Here is a 17803-nt window from a genome sequence, read left to right on the forward strand (position 1 = left end):
ACCCACCAAGTCGTCCACTTTCTTTGCCACCCGGCCTCTCCCATGCCCTGTGCTTCCTGAGAATGTCTATAGGACCCTGGGCCCTTCACGTTGCTTCCTGCCTCCCTGCCTTGGCTCATATGCTTCCCTCTGCCTGGAATACTCTCACCTGCACTGCTCGTGTGGTAACTCCATTGTCCTTCAGAGTCAGCTCAAGCGCCACCTTCTCCAGGGAGCCCTCCCTGACTTCTCTCCCCCAACGAGCCTCACTCTATTGGGGCATTACCCACTCACCATCATAATGGCCCTTCTTGTCTTCCCCTGGAGTCCACAAGGATGCAAATCTTGCCTTGCCCTCAGCTCAACAGCACCACGGAAAGGAAAGCTCTAAGTGTCAGCAACCCATTACACACTGGCTTAGGTAAAAGGGAATTAGTTGGCTTATATGGACTGAAAAGCCAAGAGGAGTTGAGTTGGCTTTGAACAAAGCTAGAGATTCAAAAGATGTGATCAAGAATCTTCCTCTCATAAGAGACTCTTAAAAACTGAGAATAAACTGAGGGTTGATGGGGCGTGGGAGGGAGGGGAAAGTGGGTGATGAGCATTGAGGAGGGCACCTGTTGGGATGAGCACTGGGTGTTGTATAGAAACCAATTTGACAATACATTTTGTACTAAAAAAAAAAAAAAAAAAAAGAATCTTCCTCTCTGGAGCACCTGGGTGGCTCAGTCGGCTGCACATCCAACTTCGGCTCAGGTCATGATCTCACAGTTTGTGAGTTCAAGCCCCTCAACAGGCTCTCTGCTGTCGGTACGGAGCCTGCTTCAGATCCTTCTCTGTCTGCCCCTCTGCTGCTCATGTTCTCAAAAATAAATAAACATTAAAAACGTAATAATAATGAGCCTGGGTGGCTCAGTTGGTTAAGTGTCTGACTTCCGCTCAGGTCATGATCTCACGCTTTGTGAGTTTGAGCCCCACGTCGGGTTCTGCACTGTCAGCTCAGAGCTTGGATCCTGCTTCAGATTCTGTGTCTCCCTCTCTCTCTGCCCCTTGCCCGCTCACACTCTGTCTCTCTCTCTCTCCCTCAAAAGTAAATAAACATTAAAAAATGTTAATAATAATAAAATAAAAACAAAAAAGAATCTTCCTCTCCGTCACCAGCCCCCCACCCCCACCCCACGCACACCTGCTCCTCTCTGTGGGGCCTCCGTTCTTAGATTCCCCACAGTGGTGACTAGGATGGCGACACCCAGCTCCAGGTTTCCATCCTGCAGATGAATAAAGGCGTTCACAGAGAGCTCCTCTTTGCCAAGAGTTCAGGCAAAATCCCAGGAATGGTTTTGACTGGCCAGGACTAGCTTTCATGCCCCCTCAAGTATCTGGAAAGCAGATAAACCCCACTGAAGCATTTACAACTGGGGAAGAGGGGGAGTGGGGCATGATTCTCCCAAAGAAAGTAGGATCACTTTTACCAGAAGAAGAGAGAATGGACCCAGGCTACACAAAAACAATGTCTATCAAAGCAGGGCTTTTTAAACTTCAAGGAGCAGACGGATCTCTTGGGGATTTTGTTTTAAAAAATTTTGTTCATGTTTATTTATTTTTGAGAGAGGGAGACGGACGGCGAGCAGGGGAGGGGCAGAAAGAGGGAGTCACAGAATCCGAAGCAGGCTCCAGGCTCTGAGCTGTCAGCACCAAGCCCGACACGGGGCTTGAACCCATGAACCATGAGATCATGACCTGAGCTGAAGTAGGTTCAACCCACTGAGCACCCAGGCACCCCTTTTGGGGATCTTGTTAAAATGCAATTTCTGCTGCAGAAGGTCTGGCGTGGGGCTTACGAGTCTGCATTTCTGCCAAGCTCCCGGGCTGCTGCCGCTGCTCCACTGGGAAGGCAGAGACCTCTTCTGAGTGGCGAGAGCCCTCGTGCATCTGACACCCGCCCGAATAGACAACACACAACACGTGAGGGGCACTGATAGGACTTGGTGCCCATCCTGGTCCTTCCTGCACCCCCCGGCCAAGCTGTGTCTCTCAGATTGCCCTTCACCATAACCCAGCGAGGAGAGCAGGACAAGTCTTCCTTCTCATTCCTGTTCCGCAGACAAGAAAACAGAGGCTCCAATAAATTCTGAGACTCTCCGAAGTCACACCTGTGGCAAGGAGTTGGGCTTGTCCCAGCTGCCTGTCTCTCTGAAGGACTCCCCACACAACCCCACGAGCAGAAAATTGTGTCACCTGCAGAGGTGCCAAGGTTTTTATAGCCAACACACACCTGGGTGACCTCCTGGCTCTGCTGTTTGTAAATCAACGTTGCAAAGGGCAAAGGTCATATGGGCAGCCCCTCCCCACCTCCGTGCCTTGGTTATTTTTAATCTCTCCTTTATCAGTTTTCTCCTTCCTGCTCTCCAGTCGTTATCATTACATAACAGATACAGTCTCACCCAGGGTGGGGCCGGTCTCACCTGGGCTCCAAGGAACGAAATGCGTGTGTCCCTGGCTTCTGATGCCACCAGGGTTGGGCTGGGCATTTGCAAGTGATTTGGAGAAGGAATCTTCAGCAGATCTATAGGCTGGCACCAGTTAGGGTGATCGTATGAGCTATTGCAGAGGAAGAGAGTTCCCCGTCTGTTATACGTTGAATTGTGTGCCCCCAAAATTATCTCCTGAAATCCTCACTGCCAGCACTTTGGGTGACCTTAATTAGAAAAAGGATCTTGGCGGGGGGGGGGGGGGGGGCAGGTGGCTCCGTCGGTTAAGCATCCAACTTCAGCTCAGGTCACGATCTCACGGATCGTGAGTTCGAGCCCACGTCGAGCCCTCTGTCCTGACAGCTCGAGCCAGGATCCTGCTTCAGAATCTGTGTCTCCCTCTCTCTTTGCCCCTCCCCCACTCACACTCTGTCTCTGTCTCTCTGTCTCTCTTTCTCAATAATAAATAAAAATTTAAAAATAATAAAAGAAAGAAAAAGGATCTTTACAGATGTAGTTAGTTATTAAGATGCGGTCATAGGAGACTGGGGTGGGCACCTAATCCAGTATGACTGCTGTCCTTAAACAAAGGGGACATTTGGACGCAGACACACACAAGGAGGACGCCGCGTGAAGATAGAGGCAGAGATGAGGTGATGTAGTAGAAGCTAAAGAACTCAAGGATCGCCAGCAAACCTCCGGAAGCCAGGAGAGAGGCCTGGAACAGAGTCCCTCTCGGCCTCAGGAGGAATCTGCCCTGCTGACGACACCTTGACCTCAAGCTTCTAGCCCCCAGAACTGTGGCAACAAATTTCTGTTGTTTAAGCCACTGCGTTGGTGGCACTTTGTTAGGGCTAACCTAGGACACGAACACATCATCTCTAGAGGTGCTCAAGCAGGGCAGACTTGGCAGGGTATTGTCCCCTGGAAATATTATGCACACCACCTACATAATTTTAAATTTTCTAGTAGCCACAGTAAAAAGCAACAACAGCAACAACAAAAAAAGAAAGAAAGACCACAGATGAAATTAATTTCATGTTTTATTTCATACAATATATACAAAACACCATTTCCATAGGCAGTAAGTCCTAAAAAGAGCTATTAATGAGATGTTTTGGGGTTTTTTTTGGGGGGGGGTTAAATGTTTATTTATTTTGAGAGAGAGAGTGCACACACGTGTGTGTGCTAGCAGAGGAAAAGGCAGAGAAAGTTGAAGAGAGAGAATCCCAAGCAAGTTCCAAGCTGTCAGTGCAGAACCCGACTCGGGACTCCATCTTATGACTCGAGAGATCATGACCTGAGCTGAAATCAAGAGTCGGTCACTTACGCAACCGAGCCCCCCAGGGGCCCCTACTAATGAGATGTTTTAGATTTTTTGTCTTGTGGGAAGTCTTTGCAATCTAGTGTGTTATGTTCCACTTAGAGCACAGCTCAACTGAGATTAGCCTCATTTCAAGGGCTCAACAGCCACCCGTAGCTGGCGGCCTCTATATTGGATAACGTCGGTCCGGGTCTTTCTCTCCTCCGTATCTGTGCAGCTTTAGGCATTTTACTGATCCTGTTAGAGCCCGTTTCTTCACTATAAAAATGGGAACAATCCTGACACCTCCACCACAGGCTGGTATGAGGATTAAGTAAGAAGAATGTGTCTATGTTTAGCGGGTTCCTGGCGCTGGGTAAACTTCTAGCCACGCACCGTTAGAAACTTGTTGGCGTCAGACCCAATATTTAAGGACCTTCCCATTCCAGAGGCTCAGACGATCACTGCATTTCTCACCAGGTTCTTCCTGAGCCCCCTCCACACTCACACCCCACCCCAGGCTCCCCACTCGGACCAACATGAGTCCACGTCCTCCGGGGAGGGTCCCAGCTCCCATTTTAAACTCTCAGAGCACCCAGGGAGAGCTCGCAATTTAACACTTAAGCGTTCTGTTACTGGTGTTCTTACACGTGAGTCAAGGTTTAAGTCCCTTGAAGGCAGGGATATGCCTTCTCTGGTTTCTCGTCTGGCCGCTGAGTTCTGGGCCTGTTCCATCACTCCACCAGGCAACAAACCTTCACTGAGTGAGCACCCACCCCACGTCAGCCACTGGTCCCTGCCAGGCCTAGAGTGGGTGTCCATCACGACCCAGAGCCCAGTGTAGAGTAGCTGTACCTCTGGGCCACCCCAGGGAGCAGAGGTCCTAGCGCTGCCCAGGAAAAAGAGGTCAGAGGTGCCAGCAGCGATGCTGTGCAGCATGCCTCCTTGCTCACGGGCAGGGAAAGGCTCCCTGCCCTGGGCGGGGGTGGGCCTCACGCAGGGGCTCGGGGTGGCCGAGCTCGTCAGGCCCAGGAGGAGACTCTCGGGTCTGGTGGGAGACCAAGGGCTGCCCTTTGAGCCACCTGCCCTCCCCGTCTCTCTCTCACCCGATGGCACGGGGCTTGTTTACTACAAGTCGCACCCTGGCAGAGGCACAGCTGACCGGGAAGGGTGAATGAATCACCAGCACGTCCAGGAGACGCTGATGTGGGGGAGAGTCACAATCACGGCAGCCCAGCCCAGCCCCTCCTAACCCACTGCTCCCACCCTCAACACACACAAACAGTGCTGTCGGCTGAGTGATCACGCTTGGGCCGTGCCTGGAACGGGACAGGGAAAGACCGGCTGGCACCACAAGGCCGGTGGGTGTTCGAGGCCTCGCCCACTTGCCCTTATGTGAGCACCTCTCTTTGCTGTCAGGGCTCTGACACAGCCATCCTCCTTACAGATTACAGGGGGGGGCCTTTGTCCCCCCACCCCAAGCCAGTCCTGTAGGTCCATCCCACCCCAGTCTTCCCTGCCGGTTCCTGTCTTATTCCACCGAGGTGAAAGCCCCGGGGGTAAAATCAGACAATGCCACCCACTAGCTGTGTGGCCTTGGTGAAGTTATCCAACTTCTCTGAGCTCCAGATTCCTCAACCATAAAACGAGGATAACAATAATGTCTACTTCATTGGGTTGTTGTGATGCTTAAATGAGACAATTTCCATCACGTACGTGGTGTAGTGAGTGGCACTACAGGCTAAATGTTTAGCATACAGGCTAAATGTTCTTATCTGGGGACGCCTGGGTGGCTTAGTTAAGCGTCTGACTTCAACTCTGGTCATGATCTTGTGGTTCGTGAGTTCGAGCCCCGCATCAGGCTCGCCCTGACAGTGTGGCCCCTGCTTGGGATTCTCTCTTTCTCCCGCTCTCTCTGCCCCTCCCCCACTTGTGCACGTGCTCTCTCTCTCTCTCTCTCTCAAAGAAATAAACTTAAAAAAATAAATGCTCTTCTCTGATCACAGCAGTGATTATCATTTGCTTGTAGAGCATGGCACAAACCTCATTCTGCTACCGGATTGCACATTCCAATCCAGGGCTAAGCTAGCAAACACAATGTCAATTTCACCTGCTTTTCGGGGATCTCACGCCTATGACTTTCTGCTGAGGAATTTGCACTGATAGAAGCAACTCGTTCATTCCGCAAATATGTACCGAGCACCCACTAGGAAGTGACGTGTTCTTGGCGGTCCCAAGAGCAGAACTGGGGGATGTGGACAAGAGGCAGCTGCCCAGACCCACATCATGAAAGTTCCTTTCATGCTTTGTTGAGGTGACAGCAGGTTCTTCGCCTGGGTCTCTGAATATAGGTCCCAACGTGGCCTGGAGCTGATGTCTAAGGAGATGAGGCAAGAGGGACCCATGCTCAGAGATTTGGACCAGCTTTGGTGTTGGGGTCCCTGCTCCACCTAACTCTCATGATCGTGGGAAAGTCAATTAGTCTCACAGAGCCTCAGTTTCTTCCTCTATTGAATGGGCATAACAAGGGGCGCCTGGGTGGCTCCGTCGGTTGTGTTCAGCTCTTGATTTTGGCTCAGGTCATGATCTCACGGTTCGTCAAATGGAGCCCCCTGTCGGGCTCTGCACAGAGTACGGAGCCTGCTTCGGATTCTCTCTCTCCCTCTCTCTGCCCCTCCCCCGCTTGTGCTTGTGCCCGCATGCGTGTGCACGCTCTCTCTCTCTCAAAATAAATAAAATAAACTTAAAAAAACCCAGGCATAACAATACCTAGCCTGTGACCTCACAGGGGGGCTGTCAGCTCATGTGTGCGGAAGCCTCTTAGTAACCATATTCTCCCTTCCTTCTTCACTCCCTCCACCCGTCATCCCTCCACTCACCCATCCAATCTTTCTGTTTTTAATTACCAACTCTCTTCCAGCCACTGTGGAGGAGCTAGGAGTAGAGGGGAACAGACTCAGGGAAGTACTGAGCACCAGGTTCAACAGAGAGGAGCGCCGGTCCATCATCCACCTCCACGCGCTGATGTTGGGACACCCGGACAAGTTCTTGGGGGGCTGACCCTTCTTCTGTCCAGCCCAGGTGACTGGTAGCCCCTCTGGGCCCAAACCTGGTCTAGGTGAGAAGCAGCCCATGCTCCTGGGCGGATGGCCAGGGTGGACCTCCCCTCGGCTTGGACCCCAGCCAGCCCTCCCCACTGGGCTCGTGACCCTCTGTTTCCTGTTGCTTGGCAGGAAATGAGCTCTGAAGGAAAAGGACTGGGTGGGCTCCAGACAGCACACCCCCGCTTCAGACGGAAAGTAGGAAAAAGGGGAGGTCCCAGCCATGTCTACCCCCTTCCCTCAGAAAAGCAATGCTTTTAAACAAACGTCCCCAGCGGATTTCTGCTTAGTACTCAGGAAAGAACTGGAACATGGGGCCATTCCTGGCTTCAAGAAAGCCTGGGGAGAAAGGGAGCAGGATTATGATGATTGGTTTAGACCAGGGGTCGGCAACAATTTCTGCAAAGGGCCAGAGAGGAAATATTTTAGGCTTTGGGGGCCACATAATCACTGCTACAACTACTCAGCTCTGCCTGGCGGCGTGAAAGCAGCAGGCACATGAGAGCATGGGTAAGGCTGTCGCCCCAGCACAACTTCACGAACGCTGACACTCGAAGATCATGTAACCTTCAGGTGTCACAAAATATTTTTCTTTTGATTGTTCTCAACCACTTAACAGATATCAAAAACCATTGTAGCCTGTGGGCCATACAAAACCAGGGGGCAGTCAGATTTGGCCTTCGGGTCATAGGTTGCCCATCCTTGGCTCAGGCCAGTCGGAACCCATTGCCTGGGCTGGGCACACCGTCACTCCAGGGAAGGATGCGTGTGTTTGGTATGTGGTGTGTGTATGTGTGTTTACTGGCACCACTTGGGGATGATGGGAGTAGCAGCAAGTAATAGCATTACCCCCAGGCCATATTGTCACTGCACAGGAAGAACAGTAGGATTTGAACCCAAACCATCCAAACTTGAGAGCCTACCCTCTTCGCCTCCGCGCTAACATTCTCTGCTCAGAAACCTCACCTCACAGGGAAGGTAAGGCTGGGGGAGGAGGCATGTGATCAGGCATCAGCATCAGGATGTTGCCAAGAAGGCTTCTGCAGGGACACAAGTCTATACACTCCCAAGGCTTTCCAGTGGCCTCTTGGGAGGACCCAGACAGGAGATCAGAGGAACGCCCACCTCCCTCCCTCCCCCACGTGAATGCACATCCCCTGGTGGGGATGGGGCGGGGGCTTCCCTCCGGCCCTGGAGCAGGATTTCCGTTTCCCTTGACATTGACAGACCGGAAATTGGGTCTTATTCTCATGGTAGGATGCGAAGCCCTCCCCCGTCTCCCTGGCTCCCTTTTTCTCAGTTTCCCTTCTGCCTGCCCCAGCATGGAGGAAATTCAGGGAAGTATCTAACCACTGAGGTGGCCTCAAAGACTATGTAAGCTCAGAGATGTCATCCTTTCAGCCATTAAAAATTCTCTTTTCAGCTCCCACTGGATGATTTATTTTTAAAAATCCATTCAGTTCTCGGGGCGCCTGGGTGGCTCAGTCAGTTGAGCATCCGACTTTGGCTTGGGTCATGATCTTGCAGTTCATGAGTTCGAGCCCTGCATTGGGCTCTGTGCTGACAGCTCAAAGCCTGGAACCTGCTTCGGATTCTGTGTCTCCCTCTCTCTCTGCAAACCCCTGCCTGCCTTGCTTGCCCTCTGTCTGTCTCTCTCTCTCAAAAATAAATAAACATTAAAAAAAATTTTCTTCATTCAGTTCTCACTGAGCATGAGCTAGGCTCTCTCCCAGGGAGTTCTACATCCTGTAAAAGGATTCATGTAATCCTCCCAATAACCCTGTGAGGTAGGCATCATTAGACCCATTTCACAAAAGTGGCAACTGAGGCCCAGAGAGTTTATTTACATAATGGCAGAGCCAGGATTTAACCCAGGTTCGACCGACCCCAGAGCCCCTCTCTCTGCTGCCACACGCTGCCTCTGCCCCACAGGAGGCCCGGGAAAGAAGGAGGCACTGGAGAATCAGAGATCAGAGCTCAGGTGCTGGAGTCAAAGAGACTTGAATTGAAATTCTGGATGCAGATGTATACTAACTGCTTTTTGAGCAAGTCATTTACTATCTCTTAACCTCAGTTTCCCCTCCTGTGTGTGTGGGGGGGGATCTATTCTCTTTTCCTCCACTGCCATGATTTCTCCAAAACCACTATTCTCCATTCTTCCCCATTCTTACGGTTCTCCTGGCAATGATCTCACTTGCCAGCTGCAGGAGTGAGCACAGCACAGGAAGAGTCTGCCTGAGAATAAAGCAAAAGCAAAAAAAAAAAAAAAAGAGGCAGAAATGAGAGACCCTCATAGGAGAAGATTGTCAAAGACTTCACCTGAGCTCCTGGCTCCCACTCTGCCTAAGATCTACCCTGTGTTGTCCTAGTTATAGAAACCTACCGGTGTTTGTCTAGGCCAGTCTGAGATAGTTTTCTGACACTTGCAATCAATAGAACGAAAGCCTCAAGAAGGCAAGGACATTTGTCTAAGTTAATGCTGTATCTCCAGCTTTGGGCACCTAGAAGGTCCTCAATCAATCTTTGCTAAATAGACCCAAAGAACTTCAGATATGACATCCCACTTCATGGAATGTTGTGGGGATAAAGTGGGGCTGGATGAACATGCAAGGCTTGGCCCCCGTGCCTGGCATGGTGAGCCTCAGGGACCACGACTCTGAGCCAGAACCCTGCCCGCCTGCAGCTTCCAGTCTGGTGGACTCTCCTCCCCACTGTCCGTAGGCGGGTGGGGGTGGGGCTAAGTCAGGAGCGATGATCGAAGACCACGAGTGGAAACTCAAGCTGTAAGGAACACAGAAAACACTGCAGACCTGGTCCCTACCCTCCAGGACTCAATTTGGCACCCTCCAGTCTCCGTGGCTCCCCGCCACGTGGCTCCCCACCACCCTGAGCTGGAACCACCACGCCGCTGTCGGTAAACAGCAGACCACAACCTCCATACCCTGTTTCCGGCCACCCCCACAGGCCTCCAAAGCCAGGAGTGGACACGACCTCCCCTGCCCCGTGCGCCCTGCCGCAGCCTGCTGGATGTGTCACGTTTCTAGTGCCCCCTGATCTCTCTGGGCCCCCCAAAAGTCTCATTGCTGACCTGCCTCACTTGCACCTTATTTCCTGCTGAGCACTCCTTTGTACTGTGACCAGGGAGATTAGTCTAAAATCCAGGAAGCCCTTCAAAGGCTGCTGATGGCTCACCAGGACAGAGTTGCCAGGAGCCCTCCGGGATCTGTCCCTTGCCCTCTCCTCCAGCACCATCACCTCCAGGGCCAGATGAGATGCCTAGGACATAACATCGAAGGGGGTGCTCACTCTCAGGCTTGTGCAAGTGCCCCGGTTGTCTTCCTTGCCTCCCCCCGTGTGCTGGCCCAGACGCCCCCCGGAGTCACTCCAGCGGGGTCCTCAGGAGACCCCAGACTATCACGGGTTGCCCTGCTTCTGTTCATGGGGATCTTTGGCCTGAAATGCCCCTTCCACCACCTTTGCTGCCTACCTTCCTTTCCTTTAAACATCACCTCCTCCAAGAAGCCCTCCCTGAACACTCCTGGTCCAGTTTGGTCAGCCTCAGCTCACCACACCTACTACACCACGTTGTCTGCCACTCAACTGTAGCCCCTTGAGAGCAGGATCCAAGTCGTAATTTGTATTTGTTGAGTGTCTCTCCCTTGAGTGTATTTGTTGAGTGTCTAGGTCTCCCTTAAAATGCCCTGGGCTACAAGGATTCAGAAAACCTTCCTCAAGATGACTGCAGCCACATAGACTCTATTACCTCAGCTAACAAAAGGGTCTTGGGTACGGTGTTCCATATTGGCTCATTCAGGAGCATAACCGAAAACCCAGGTTCTTCAGGCTCTGCTATCCTCAGAATATCAGCCACATTCTCGAGGGGATCTCCTCATGGTGAAACAATGGCTGCCCAGTTCCAGGTTTTAAATCCTCACACCAAGATACAATACCTAGTAGAAGAGGGGGGCATCTCTTGTGTGTCTCATTTTGAGAACCAAAAAAACACCTTTTCCAGAACCTGCCCCCTCACTTTTTCCCACAACTCATCGGTCAAGATGGCATCACATGCCCACACCTACACCAATCTCTGTAAGGAAAATTGGATGGCACCTGGTCCTAGGGCAGGTGCCCTAGGCAAGACTATCCATGCCCAAACAGGAAAGGGGAAGGGCCATCTGGGGCAACCATGTCGACTCTCAGTTGCTACTGGCTTCTGGACTTGGACAGACATGGTGACATAGCATAAAGAGCACTGGGTTGCGTGAGTTGATGAACAGCCTTCCTTCTACCACCGAGAACTTGAGAAAAGAAGGTCCAGGACTGGGTCCTACTTCTGAGTTTTGTGCTTGGGCTTCTCCAGTGATCACATTTTCTACTTCCTCTCACCCCGAACCCTACTGCACCCCTACTGCAGAGCTGGGTCTACTGTGGGCTTGCTGGACGGCCAAGACATGCCCCCCAACGGCCTTCGGAAAATACATATGCTCCCCATTCCCAAGAAGCACCCCGAGAAGTTACCCTCTGAATCCTTTTCTCCTTGTCATTTTCAATCTGGGTAATTAAACTCAACACCTCCAGGGTGATTAAAAATTAATTCTGCGTTCAACAGGCCCGGAAATGAAATGCAGTGGGAAACACACTTGGCGTTCCCGGCTAGATGTAATTAGAAAATCATCCTGCCGGGGGGGGGAAGGAAGGGAAGAAAGGCACTGTTGCAGCCACAGAAGGTGCTGCTTACACGGTAACAAGCCTCTTCTCAGCCTCTAATTGATGAGACTGTTGCTGACAGTTGCAGTGTACAGGCAGTTGGCTTACACCAGGGGTCTTCTAAATCGACAAGGGACTTAGAAGTGAGTACTGCTCCTGCCCAAGCCTGTTCGAGTCCCCACTGCCTGTGCGGCACCCCCACCCCACTGCCAACAGCCGCTGCCAGCCCTCGCTCCCCCTCAGCAGTGCCATCTGCAGCAGGCAAACCCTGGCACCGTCCCAGCATCTCCTCGCCTGCTGTCCCCCAATGCCCCATCCATCCTGCTCTGGTCCTCTCCTCAACCCTCCCTTTGCTTCCAGCTTCTCTCCCCCAGGGGTGGTCCCTCTGCAGGCTGGCCGCCCCTGGGAAGTCTCCAGTGCTCTTTGTCTCCCAGGCAACAGCCTGTTGCTTGGGATGCCAGCCATTCCGGGATGCCACAAAAGGGCATTTCCTTTCCCCATCCCAGAAGCCACCAGGGGCCTTCGCACCTCCCACACCATCCAACTTTCCCATCTGGTGCCTCTGAACACCGTGGGCAGCAGGAAATATCTATTTAACCCTCAAGGGCTAGAATGCCTTACTATTTTGAGGAGCTCAGTAGCCTGTGGCAGAAACCGTGTTCTGTTCAAGATGATCCTGCCCCTATGAACCATGTAACTGCAACAAGGCATGAGGAGAAGTTCTGGGTCTTTCTTGACCTTCTGGAAGGAAATAGGACAGTGCTGTCCAGCATGGTGGCCACCACCCACATGTGGCTATTAAATTTAAATTAAGTTATGGGACTCCTGGGTGGCTTAGTCAGTTAAGCGTCCAACTTCAGCTCGGGTCATGATCTCGCAGTCTGTGATTTGAAGTCCCACATCAGGCTCTGTGCTGACAGTTCAGAGCCTGGAGCCCGCTTTGGATTCTGTGTCTACCTTTCTCTGCCCCTGCCCCGCTCGTGCTCTGTCTCTCAAAAATATAATAAACATTTTTTTTTAATTTTTAGAAAAATTTTAATTAAGTTAAATAGAATAAGATTAAAAATTTGGTTCCTCATCTGCCTATGTGGCTTGTGGCTACCCCATTGCGCAGTGCAAAAAAGCATTCCATCATCACAGAAAGTTCTTTTGGACAGCTCTGCCCTAGCACATACACTTCTGAGCATGGGCACAGAAGTTGGGCAGACCCTTGGCCATTTACTCCATAACCCTGGGCAACACGCTTAATTTCCTGAAGCCTCCCCCTGTTTCTTCCTCTGTAACAGTAGCTATCTCAGAGGATCATGAGGTCCAAAAAAGAGAATCCAGGTACCTGCTCCAGCATAGCATCTGACAATAGGAAGAGTTGATACATAGAAGCTATTGACTCTTGGAGTAAGAGAGTAGAGCCTGGTGAAGCAGAAAGATTCCGGATAAAGGAGACTGAGTTCTAGCCCCAACTCCATCACTACCTGTAAGCCACACATGAAGGCTGTGACCCATACAGCCTAAATTAAATTTTTTTAAAAAATATTTATTTACTTTAGAGAGAGAGACAGAGTATGAGCAGGGTAGAGGCAGAGAGAGGGAGACACAGAATCTGAAGCAGGCTCCAGGCTCTGAGCTGTCTGCACAGAGCCCGATGCAGGGCTCAAACTCACAAACTGTGAGATCATGACCTGAGCCAAAGTTGGACACCTAACCGACTAAGCCACCTAGGCGCCCCATATGGCCTCAACTTAAAAGAATGTATCAGAAAAAGTCTAAATGAAATGGAAAATCCAGCACAGATTTTTCTATGGAGCCTAGGACCCAGCATCCAACTGCCTGCTGAGCAGCTCCAGGAAGATGCCTTACACGGGGTCCTTAGAATGAAGAATCCCAGATGGGATAGGGCGTCCTCCACCCCACACCCACCTGCTCCTCCTGTACTCCCTAGTTCAGGAGTAGCATCTGGTGCTCCTCCTTTCCAGGAAGCTAGAAACTATACTTGCTCTGTCTCCTCAATTTATAATCCTATGATGTAAAATTATTACCACCATTTTACAGACACGGAAACTAAGGTCTTGCTACATAGTGGTAGAATCAGGTTCCAGAGTCTGTGCTCTTTTCTTTCTTTTCTTTTAAGTAATGGGGAACTTCGAGTGCCCAATGGGGGACTCGAACTCGTGACCCTAAGATCAGGAGTCAGATGCTCTATCAACTGAGCCAGTCAGGGGCCCCCTAGAGTCTGTGCTCCTGAGCACACCAATAAAACACTTTGACATTACATCTTCAGATCTGGACCCATGGCCAGCACCCTATTCTGGAAACCAAGGCCTCCTACAGGGCTCAGAGATACAGTCCTCTCACTGGTCCTCAGTCCCCACCCCCCATGCCCAACTACAGTCCTGTATATAAGCTGAATATCTGGTGACGTCATTTTCCTGATAAGAGTCCCTCATCATCTTGTTCACCATTGGGTCCCCGGAGTCTGGCGCTTAATGAATGTACCAATACTTGATTGAATGCATGAATCTTTTGAAACAGTCCAGTCTAAGAGACTATTGGGATTATGTGATTGAAATGGTTTTGAAGCACCCAGGACTCTGAACAGGGCAATCTGGGTGGGACCTCAGAGATGATGTGATGGACGAGTAATTATAACTCAGAAGGCACAACAAATTATACAGTGTCCATTCTGAGAAAGAATGGGCCAAAGAGGATAAGAGAGAGGGACTGGTGTGCAGGGGGTAGAGGAAATGAATTCAAAGAACAGAAACGTGACACTGTGCCTCCTGGAAGGAAGGTGTGCCAAGCAGCCCCCAGGGAATGATGAAATTGATTCACTGGACTGTTTCATTGCCACTGCCATTGGTACAATGGACTCTAGACTTTGGTCTCCAGAGTTTGGCTTAATGTCTGCCAGGGCCAGTGTGGCAGTCACCTCTGGGTGTCCTCAACAAACCTAGTTTCTGCTTCTGGGAACTGAGGAGCGGACCCTGACACATGGGATATGTTCAAGTGCTGTGTCCCTTCCCCACCCGCACCGCCTCCAGGAGACCTTCCTAGGCAGCCAGCCTAACCCTCCCTGGCAGGCATTTCAAGTTTGTGAGTCCTCAGACAGGTCATTTCATTACTGTGGGGCCTCACAATCCTCTTTGGAAGATTGGGGTTGAACTAGATGCCTCCTAGAGGTCGCGTCATCTCAGTGTTTGGGGCCTGGTGTCCACGGAGCATAGCCATGGCCCCTCGCGCACTCTATCCCATGGTGTTTCATTCCTACTCCTAGTCAGAAACAGAGTCTTAGGCTGAGAACTTGCCAAGAAATACAGACCCTCGCCCAAGCAAGGCTCAAGGATGAGCCCTTCTCAGCATTTGCTCAGACACGATCAGAGGCAGGGCCTGGGGTGGGCACTGAGCTGGGTGGGCATCAGGACGACCTGGGTTCGGGCCAGCCTCAGCCCTGCCACTGACTTTCAGGGCATTTCAGGTATTTCTCTACACTCTACTGTCTTCACCCATAAAATGGACATTAAACACTTGGACACTAGGTGGGCAATTCCCAACCTAGGGTCCCCAGAGACTTCCAAAGGGGAACAAGATATTTAAAATGGAGAAATCTGGTGGACAGCACCACCTATGCAAACTCAGCACCAATAATGGACCAAACCGGCATTCTGTGCCTTCTGATACAATGCAATGGGAATATCACGCATGCAGTATTCTTGCCCCCAGACATGTTTCATCCAGTTCTAACCATGAGACAGTCGGATCCAAATTAAAGGCTAGTCTCTAGAACAAGTGACAATGATTCCTCAAAAATGTCACTGTCATGAGAGAAAGAAAAGGCAGAGGATAACTAGTCGACCTGATGTACGCCTCTTGTTAAGATTCTAGGGGCGCCTGGGTGGCGCAGTCGGTTAAGCGTCCGACTTCAGCCAGGTCACGATCTCGCGGTCCGTGAGTTCGAGCCCCGCGTCAGGCTCTGGGCTGATGGCTCAGAGCCTGGAGCCTGTTTCCGATTCTGTGTCTCCCTCTCTCTGCCCCTCCCCCGTTCATGCTCTGTCTCTCTCTGTCCCAAAAATAAATAAACGTTGAAAAAAAAAAATTAAAAAAAAAAAAGATTCTAGATTAAAAAGGGCGCCTGGGTGGCTCCGTCGGTTAAGCGGCCGACTTCGGCTCAGGTCATGATCTCGCAGTTTGCAGATTTGAGCCCCACGTCGGGCTCTGTACTGGCAGCTGGAGCCTGGAGTCCGCTTTCCGACTGTGTGTCCCCCTCTCTCTCTGCCCCTCCCATGCTCATGCTCTGTCTCTGTCTCTCAATAATAAATAAACGTTAAAAAAAATTTTTTTTAAAAAGATTCTAGATTAAAAAGAACACGGAGAGAGTTTAATATGGAATATATATTAGGCAATATTGCATCAATTTATCAACTTTTTTTTTTTTTTAATTTATTTTTGGGACAGAGAGAGACAGAGCATGAACGGGGGAGGGGCAGAGAGAGAGGGAGACACAGAATCGGAAACAGGCTCCAGGCTCCGAGCCATCAGCCCAGAGCCCGACGCGGGGCTCGAACTCACGGACCGCGAGATCGTGACCTGGCTGAAGTCGGACGCTTAACCGACTGCGCCACCCAGGCGCCCCAACATCAATTTAAATTTATTGAGTGTGATAATAGTGATGATAGAGGAGAACATCCTTGCTTTTGTGAGATAATAGCTCATCTGGTCAGAAGAAATCGTCAGCAAACTTGCAACTAACTTCCTGTAAGAGAGAGGGAAAGAAAGCAAATGTGGCAAAATGTCAATGGTTGACGAATCTAGGTGAAACGTTCATAGGTGCTCATTGTATTCCTCTTCTAATTTTTCAGTAGGTTGAAATTTTCTGAAAAAAAAAAAAAAAAAAAGGTGAGAGGGAAAAAAGCTTAACAGAAATTGTACCCAGGATATGGTTGCTTTGAGTTGATCACTAAAAAGCAGAGCAAACATTTGAGCTTTTACCGCATGCCACACACTGTCAAGAGCTTTATGTGAATTATTTCACTTACTCCTCATATCATTCTTATGAGGAGGGACTATTAATAGAAAAGAAGATCCTAGAGCACAGAGGGGTGAAGTAATTTGCTCAAGGTCACACAGCTAGGAAGCAGCTAATCCAAGAAATAGTGGCTTTAGGCCTGTTCCCTTTTATTTATTTTTTAATGTTTATTTATTTATTTCTGAGAGAGGGAGAGAGAGAGAAACACACAAGCGGAGGAGGGGAAGAAAGAGAGAGGGAGACACAGAATTCAAAGCAGGCTCCAGGCTCCGAACTGTCGGCACAGAGCCCAATGCAGGGCGCAGGGCTCCGACTCACAGCCCGTGAGATCATGACCCAAGCCGAAGTCGGGCGCTTAACCGACGGAGCCACCCAGGCACCGCAGGCCTGTTCCCTTTACTACCTTCTCCTAAATTAAGTCTCTCAAAACATGGATTCTCCAGGATGAAAATAATAAAGTTCTGGGAGAAGAAAAAAGGATCAGTGATTGTCAGAGGTTAGTGGGGAGGCGGGAACGAATGGGCAGAGCACAAAGGATTTTTAGGGCATTGAAAATACTCTGTATGATACTATATTAGTGGATACATGTCCTTATGCATTTGTCAAAACTCATAGAATGTGCACACTGAGAGTGAGCTCCGATGTGAGCTAGGGACTTCGGGTGACTGTGATGTGTCTGTGGGGGTGCATCAGTTGTAACAAGTGGACCTCTCTAGCGGGGGAAGCTGACAGCGGAAGAGGCTGTGCAGTGTGGGGCCAGGGACGGTACAGGAACGCTGTGCTTTCTGCTCAGCTTTGCTATGAATCTAAAACTGCTCTAAAAAATACTCTGTTTTAAAAACACAGCTACTGGGGTGCCTGGGTGGCTCAGTCGGTTGAGCGTCCGACCTCGGCTCAAGTCATGATCTCGCACTCCGTGAGTTCAAGCCCCGCATCGGGCTCTGTGCTGACAGCTCAGAGCCTGGAGCCTGTTTCAGATTCTGTGTCTCCCTCTCTCTCTGGCCCTCCCCCTGTTCATGCTCTGTCTCTATCTCGAAAATAAATAAATGTTAAAAAAAAAAAAAAAAACACAGCTACTAGGGTGCCTGGATGGCTGTTAGTTGAAGCATCCGACTTCGGCTCAGGTCATGATCTCACAGTTCGTGAGTTCGAGCCCCGCGTCGGGCTCTGTGCTGACAACTCAGAGCCTGGAGCCTGCTTTGGATTCTGGGTCTCCCTCTCC

This window comes from Lynx rufus, unplaced genomic scaffold (genome assembly GCF_022079265.1).
Source record: "Lynx rufus isolate CCGP_SWC_20201006 ecotype Redwood Valley unplaced genomic scaffold, mLynRuf1.p SCAF_11, whole genome shotgun sequence".
In the NCBI taxonomy this organism is placed as follows: domain Eukaryota; kingdom Metazoa; phylum Chordata; class Mammalia; order Carnivora; family Felidae; genus Lynx; species Lynx rufus.